The sequence below is a fragment of the Lepisosteus oculatus genome, unplaced genomic scaffold, assembly GCF_040954835.1.
Source record: "Lepisosteus oculatus isolate fLepOcu1 unplaced genomic scaffold, fLepOcu1.hap2 HAP2_SCAFFOLD_62, whole genome shotgun sequence".
NCBI classification, from domain to species: Eukaryota; Metazoa; Chordata; class Actinopteri; order Semionotiformes; family Lepisosteidae; genus Lepisosteus; species Lepisosteus oculatus.
The window spans coordinates 1,332,891-1,340,609 of NW_027168171.1; the positions used below are offsets into that span (position 1 = coordinate 1,332,891).

Consider the following 7,719-nt stretch of genomic DNA (forward strand, 5'->3'; position numbering starts at 1 on the left):
ATACAGAATTCATTCGAAATCATTGATTTCTCCAATTAACAAGGGTCCCTTAAAAGATTAGTCAAAGTAACGTCTAATCGGATTAGTTTCCTTAGAGCTGGTTCAGAGTTTGCTCAAGAGTTTACCTTTCACAGATGCGCAAAGAAGAATGTTGGGGGTGCATGCTTCAAGGTGCCTTATAGCTGTAGGGAGTGATTCGAGACGATTCGTGGCGTGTGCTCGTTCCCATATACCGTACGCCCCGGGGTGCAGTGCTAGGATGACGTACAATACCGCTTGGGCACGTAACGGCGTTATATGCAAGTGCGGGACGTGAGGGTTTTCGTTTGTTCATTTTGTTTTGCTCTGCTTTGCTTTGTTTCGTGGTCAAGAGGCGTAAGGTAAGTCGTAATCCAGGGAGAACACTGGTGGCAAACAGTCCGAGGTGAGAGGCGAGGTCCAAAGTCGAAAAGGCAGAAACGCCAGGTAGAGCTCTCAAGGAGTAGACTCAATACCAGCGGGAAGCAGGTAAAGATGGTAAAAATAGCACTGCGTACCGCACGGTGGAGTGTGTGCAGGTGGGTTAACTTGTGCGGCGGCGTTTGTTAATAATCACCCGCTGCTGGTGCTGTTTAGATTGCTTAAGAGTTGGTCTTAACTGCCTGGCGGTCATGACAAGCTCCTCTTTAAGCTGTGGTTTAGTTTTGCATTCATGTGTTTCTAGAGCAGTTATTTATGGGGGTGGGTGGGTCTTTCACAGAGGCTCAGGACAAATCCCCCGCCTGAAAGTCTAATGTGTGCGTTCAGAGAGTCACAGGTCAAGAGCCAGGCAGGAGGACAATGGACAGAAGAGCCAACGAACTAAAAATAAAAGAACAGATATGAAAAAGCCACCATCTTTTTCTTTTTGACATTTTCCGACTTTCACGCAAGCCAGGACAAAGTTGCTTGTAGCTACTTGTGGATTCAAATACTCTATCGAGTGCTTTGATGAGTTTTTGCAATTTGATTGTCGTCCTGTCAGCCTGTTTCTGTTTTTTTTTTTTCAATCTAGGGATGGAAAGTATGAGGGAAATGATGGAGCAATCAATAACCGCTCCGGAAAAATGGCAGAAAGAAATGGTCCGTCACTAAGGACATTTGTGAAGCAGAGGACTGACATCACCACAAAGGCGACACATTCTGCTGATGGTTTTGGTGAATAATGATTGAGGCGCGTTAAGAGAAAGGTAGCTGTGTCAGCATGCGTAGGCTGCAAAGGATCAAGCAAAGGTTTACTCCATGCTGAAAAGAGAAGAAAAGAAGCACAACGTTTCGACTGTGGAGCCTTCTGCGCCATCTTTTTTAGCGGTGATGATGTTTACATTGGAAAAACGGAGACATGCGTCCCTGGGTGGGCTTGAACCACCAACCTTTCGGTTAACAGCCGAACGCGCTAACCGATTGCGCCACAGAGACTGACGGCCACTTGTGCTCCCTACATTTGCAGGTTTATGGTCAAAGAAAATAATCACTTGCGCTTCTTGCAGCCGGCAATCTTTTTCCACTGACAACCAAGAAATGGATTTCATCTTTCACAAGCTGTATGGATTTCTTCAAAAACAAGTTATTCCAGAAAGGAAATGAATTCTTGCATTAAACTGAACCAAGCTGTACATGTTTGTCTGAAATGAGACATTCGGCACAACAAGACACGGAGAGAGGCACCGCTGGTATTCAGACCCAGGATCACCTGCTTACCAGGCAGGCACTTTAAGCCACTAGGGAACAGCGCCAGCGGAGCACCGCGCTTTTACAGACACTTGGACACATCTGCGTTCGGTGTGCACTTAACCTGCTCTCTGAGCCCGTTGCCTCCGTCCCATTTAATAGCAGAACTGACGCCAAGAGAAATGATGAGAAATGGCATTTATCGGGCACTTTTCATGTCCAAGGAGCTCAATGCCCTTGACACCTCCCCAAGGCGACAGAGCTGTGCATTCTTTGGCGACACCATTTTTTCTTTTGTTTAATTTCTATACTTATTGATAGAATAAAAACGATATGTCATGTACTGTAAGGGAAATGTCTCTTTTCATGGGGAAAGCTAGCACCAGCAAATGTTGTGTTTAGAAGAAGTGATTTAACATGACACGTGACCTAATTTACCGGAGCAAAAGCTCACCCAGCAAGCCCTGCTTTACTTCTACAGGAGAGAAGTACTGTAGAGTCTGCAAGATGTTCAGCTGGGTACCTACGTCAGCATGCCTCGGCTGCAAAGGAACAAGTAATAGGTTTATTGCATGCTGAAAAGAGAAAAATGGAAACACAGCGTTTCGACTGTGAGGTCTTCTCACACCTGAAGAAGCCTCACACCTGTAAAAGGCTCCATGGTTTTCTTTCTTCTCTTTTCAACATGGAATACACCTATTGTCTGCAAGATGTGACAATTTCATGGTGTTTTGGAAGAAAACCTTTTTTCTTTGAATTCAAAATCAATCGGAATTTCAGCACGACACATCAACACTTTTTCTGTTTTAAGGAGATGATATTTTAAACCTGATAAAAATAGTAGGAAACACAAGTTTCTTGCTGTGAAAATTTAGATGGGGAAGTGTACTACTAGTAGCAGTGTAGAGCTCTCTGTGGTGGAGTGCAAGCACGTGTTCTATGGGCCAGTGGCGTAATGGATAACGCTTCTGACTTTGGATCAGAAGATTGTAAGTTCGAGTCCTGCCTGGCTCGCGAGGCTTTTAAACCTCTCAGGTTCCTCGGTAACAGGTTGCCGTCATGTATATGAACTATAGAAAAGCATTTGCCACAACCCGTAAATTAGCACGCAAGTGCGGGCTGGTGAACACAGAACTGTATGGAGATCATCTCCAGCTCCGAGCTCAATTGCAATGAAAAAACATGCAGAAAAGAACTGGAGAGCAGCTGAATTTGTGCTCAGTAGGGTGGGGAGGACTCAGCATTGCTATTGTTCTAATTGGCATGAACTGCAGGGGATCTGAATCAGAACATGTCAGATAGTTCGATCATTGCGTCAATATGTAGGCCACGTTAATACAGAATTATTACTTTGTCTGTCTCGTCTTTGTATATAGCTGAATGTCCCTGACAATTTCATGTTAGTTTTTAAGAACGACATTGGTGCTAATATATACATATATAGCATATAAGGAACACGTAAATGTTTAGTCCATGCTGAAAAGATAAGAAAACCGCCACAACGTTTCATCTTGGAATAAATCTTTACTTGTTGTTTTGCAGCCTACCCATTCTGACCTAACTCCTCCCTTGAAATTCCCTAACAGATAAGGGTACGTAACGGCTCATGCGATGCTCAGTTGCAATTTGTCCCAAAACAAACAAGAACAGCAGCTGAGGGTTTGAGTTTGAACATGCACTGTATTAAAGCAGCTTTTATTTCCATTGATAAATGCTAGATATTCCTACAGAGATTCTCCAGGTGAGTAAGCGATTCCTGTTTCTGTTTCTATTTCTGTTTCATATATATACATTATATATATATGTTACATGTGTCTCTGCAATAGTATAAATGTGTTATACACTATCAGGGGCTGCTTTTTTGTGCACCTCATCTACAACAAGGGTTTTTTTTTCATTTATGTTTGTGGACCTTCACCATTTGAGGAAGTGAGTTAGATAAGAAAGTTACAGGTATGGTGAGCAATGACTGACAAAGGCACGTACTGCGTATTCCTTACAGAAGTGTAAGCAATTTGTTCTAAAAAACACCGGCTAAAGTCCAACATCGTTAGCAATCTTATTACTTAAACAGAATTAACATCAATAAACTGTAAGGTGCTGGTACATGCGAGTAGATTTGATCTTCTATTAAACAAAAATGCAATTACAGCTCTAAAAAGGTCAACCTAGACTTCTGTAACAGATCTGTTCAGGTCATCGCTGTTTCTCTGACCTTGTGAGTCTTTGGAATTTTAAAAGTGTATTTTGCTTGCCTTTCATGTGGTCTGTGTACAAGTCACTGTGGCGTATGCGGTCCTACACAGCCTTGCTATAGACGTGACGAGCCTCCGCTATGTTGCAATGGAGAACAGGTTCAGTACGGAGCTGCCGAGAAAATTCAGCTGGAAAGCTCGTTGCAGAAAAGCATTATCTGTGTCCAGCGGCAAAGCGTCCTTCGTGGGTGCTGAAGAATCGATTTCACAGGCTGCGGGTCCAGGCGATTTAGAGTGTTAAAGGTCCCAGCGAAAACGAAACGGCGCTGGTCCTTTTACACGCACGCACGCAACCAAATGCAAAGGACGCCGTAGTCGGCAGGATTTGAACCTGCGCGGGGAGACCCCAACAGATTTCAAGTCCGTCACCTTAACCACTCGGCCACGAGTACAGCGAGCGCCGCGGCCGCTGCCTTCTTGCTACAATGGAACAGGGAGTGCGAGGCGGCGGCAGCAGCGGAGGCAACTTTTTTCAAGTTCGCTCTCCGTTTAAGAAACCTTTTACGCCATACGTGTAAGCACACACACACACACACACCTCAGAGGACTTAAGGGTGGCTTCAAGTTGGAATGATAAAGTCTCCCCGTTCGGACATGAAAACAGAACGTTCTTAGACAGAAAGCAATCAACAACGGAGACATGTGGACGACAATTTTAGTCACTGCACTTTGAATAGCATTTTTACTCCAGTTACAGGAGATGCACCAATGGCCCTTGACCTACGCTCTTACCAATGCCTTGAACATTCAAACAAAACAGCCCTCAAGTCCTGCGGTTTAATATAACGCTGTTACGTGTCGAGGCAGTATTTGACTCTGTCCTACCGTTGAGACACGGGGCGTATATGGAAACGAACACATGCTACGGATCGTCTCTAATCGGTCCCTACAGTTGGAAGGCTCCTTGAAGCGTGCACCCCCATCATTCATCTTTGCGCATCTGTGAAAGGTAGACTCTTGAGCAATGTTTGAGCCAGCTCTAAGGCAACTAGTGCTATTGGACAGACACCTCTGGAAGATCCTAAGAGTCTCTTAACACCACTTCCAGCAGCAAGCTTAATTGTTCGCTGGAGGTCTCCCACCCAGGTACTGACCAGGCAAAGAATCACCAGTACATTGAATGAGGAAGTTAATCCTGAAATCCAATTACATATCTCAAGGTAAGACAAATCCATAAGAACATGTCTTAGTATTACTTCGTTTACATTAGTATGGCACTGAGTTGGAGCTCCTCTTTAAGCTGTGGTTTAGTTTTGCATTCATGTGTTTCTAGAGCAGTTATTTATGGGGGTGGGTGGGTCTTTCACAGAGGCTCAGGACAAATCCCCCGCCTGAAAGTCTAATGTGTGCGTTCAGACAGTCACAGGTCAAGAGCCAGGCAGGAGGACAATGGACAGAAGAGCCAACGAACTAAAAATAAAAGAACAGATATGAAAAAGCCACCATCTTTTTCTTTTTGACATTTTCCGACTTTCATGCAAGCCAGGACAAAGTTGCTCGTAGCTACTTGTGGATTCAAATACTCTATCGAGTGCTTTGATGAGTTTTTGCAATTTGATTGTCGTCCTGTCAGCCTGTTTCTGTTTTTTTTTTTTTCAATCTAGGGATGGAAAGTATGAGGGAAATGATGGAGCAATCAATAACCGCTCCGGAAAAATGGCAGAAAGAAATGGTCCGTCACTAAGGACATTTGTGAAGCAGAGGAGTGACATCACCACAAAGGCGACACATTCTGCTGATGGTTTTGGTGAATAATGATTGAGGCGCGTTAAGAGAAAGGTAGCTGTGTCAGCATGCGTAGGCTGCAAAGGATCAAGCAAAGGTTTACTCCATGCTGAAAAGAGAAGAAAAGAAGCACAACGTTTCGACTGTGGAGCCTTCTGCGCCATCTTCTTTAGCGGTGATGATGTTTACATTGGAAAAACTGAGACATGCGTCCCTGGGTGGGCTTGAACCACCAACCTTTCGGTTAACAGCCGAACGCGCTAACCGATTGCGCCACAGAGACTGACGGCCGCTTGTGCTCCCTACATTTGCAGGTTTATGGTCAAAGAAAACAATCACTTGCGCTTCTTGCAGCCGGCAATCTTTTTCCACTGACAACCAAGAAATGGATTTCATCTTTCACAAGCTGTATGGATTTTGAAATGTATGGACGATGCCAGGTGTCCCACAACACCACAGCGCCGACACACCTTTGGTTGTCCCACATAAAAAACATAGCCATTGCAGGCGCCCAGCCGGATTGTAGAGGGCAGGTGCCTTAAGCCTCCATTTACATTGTCCGGTAGCAAGCGAACCTCGAATTTCCTTGCTCCTGTTTTTATACTGTCAACATCTCTAACCTCAGTTCCATGGTGGACGGTGCAGTACTGCTTAAGCCAGGTGTGAATGTCCTCCGTCTTTGCCAGTTCCGAGAACATAACAACATGCACCGTTTTCCTCTCTCTCTGTGTCAGAGGCTGCAAGTTGATCTTCTCAAGGGCAGGAACTTTCCCTCTTTTTGCCTCAAACACATCCACACATTGTTCAAACAGAGAATAGGTAGCAAAAACAACCTCAAATGCTTTCTGACCTGGGAGAGCGAAGATGAAATCCAAGTGCCGAGGTTCAAAGCCACGTTCCTTCTGTAACACTTTTCTGCTGAACTGCATACGATCCATGAAGAGGTCATCCAAAAGCTCAAAACGTACAGCATTCTTGCGGGATCCAAAGGTTGCCATCTCATACTGCAAAACAAACACTGCTTCCACAAAACAAGAAAACAATCCAACTACTCTAACTACAGGCTGATCAAGGTATCTCCCCTGCCAGGTAAGCCGAGAGCCGCAGGCGATGAGCCCAGAGCTGAACGGGCCCCACTGGCTCGTTTGTAAGGCCAGGTGCATTGCCAACCACGACCGGCAGGGCAGAGGCCTTGAAGGCGGCCTGGGCTCCTGCAGCTGTCCAGCCACGCACTCTGGTTTCTCTTCATCTCGTACAAATCTTTTGCCTTTTACTAAAGATTTCCATGGAGAGGAACATGAATGAGTTCCATACAATTTTTGTGCTTCCCTGCCTTCGGGTGGGGCGCAGCTGGGCTGGTCAAAGAGAGAAACTAAAACCGCTCACAATCGCTCTTATTACGGCGACTGTGGCCGTCTGCTCTGCGAGTCCTCGGTCTCCGCCTCTCTGATTGGCGCTCTTTTCTTTGGGGGGCGGGAATATGCTGTGAAATATGAAGCGTTACAGCAACGACATGCCATGAGACGATTGATAACGATTTCCATAGGATCCCCGCGGTTGCCTGGCAACCGTCAGCTTTGCGCAGTGGCAGTATCGTAGCCTGTGAGGTTTAGCCGAGGCGCGATTATTGCTAGTTGAAAACTTTTCCCAATACCCCGCTTCCGCCGGTTTGCAATACAATCGGCGAAAGCAATTTTTGACAGTCTCGTCAGAGACTGAGCAAGATGTTTAAAGACAGATTTTGTCATGGTAACATCATGGTAGAAAGAAACAAGCTTGTTACGTCTCAACAGAAACGCTCTTTAGCTCTTTCAGCGTTATGCAGAGAACAGCGTCTGTCGAAATCACTTTTGAGTCAGCGCGAAACGCCGTGTGCTGTCAGTTTGATTTCATATTGCTCGTAGCGGCGCCCGGCTTTTGTCTGTCAAACGTTAGGTTGCGCTTCTTCATGCTGCATCGTCGGCATGAGTGGAGCTTTTTAAACGTCTGTACTTACTGCGCCCCATAAGAAATCGTTTGTCCCCGTTCAAAAGAGATTGTGCGATGCCCT

At 45.4% G+C, this 7,719-nt stretch overlaps 6 non-coding genes across 6 annotated transcripts; 3 read left to right on the forward strand and 3 right to left on the reverse strand.

The window, feature by feature from the left end:
• Window positions 1–1,363: 1,363 nt before the first annotated feature.
• On the reverse strand, window positions 1,364–1,437 carry trnan-guu (transfer RNA asparagine (anticodon GUU)). The gene has a single exon. It is a non-coding gene; the product is annotated as a tRNA-Asn (tRNA).
• Window positions 1,438–2,630: 1,193 nt separating this feature from the next.
• Window positions 2,631–2,703, forward strand: trnaq-uug (transfer RNA glutamine (anticodon UUG)). The gene has a single exon. It is a non-coding gene; the product is annotated as a tRNA-Gln (tRNA).
• Window positions 2,704–4,254: 1,551 nt separating this feature from the next.
• On the reverse strand, window positions 4,255–4,336 carry trnas-uga (transfer RNA serine (anticodon UGA)). Its single transcript has one exon. It is a non-coding gene; the product is annotated as a tRNA-Ser (tRNA).
• A 1,542-nt stretch (window positions 4,337–5,878) lies between these two features.
• trnan-guu (transfer RNA asparagine (anticodon GUU)) lies at window positions 5,879–5,952 on the reverse strand. The gene has a single exon. It is a non-coding gene; the product is annotated as a tRNA-Asn (tRNA).
• A 946-nt stretch (window positions 5,953–6,898) lies between these two features.
• Window positions 6,899–7,015, forward strand: LOC138232021 (U5 spliceosomal RNA). The gene has a single exon (XR_011186980.1). It is a non-coding gene; the product is annotated as a U5 spliceosomal RNA (small nuclear RNA).
• Window positions 7,016–7,242: 227 nt separating this feature from the next.
• Window positions 7,243–7,384, forward strand: LOC138231964 (U4 spliceosomal RNA). Its single transcript, XR_011186922.1, has one exon. It is a non-coding gene; the product is annotated as a U4 spliceosomal RNA (small nuclear RNA).
• Window positions 7,385–7,719: the final 335 nt, after the last annotated feature.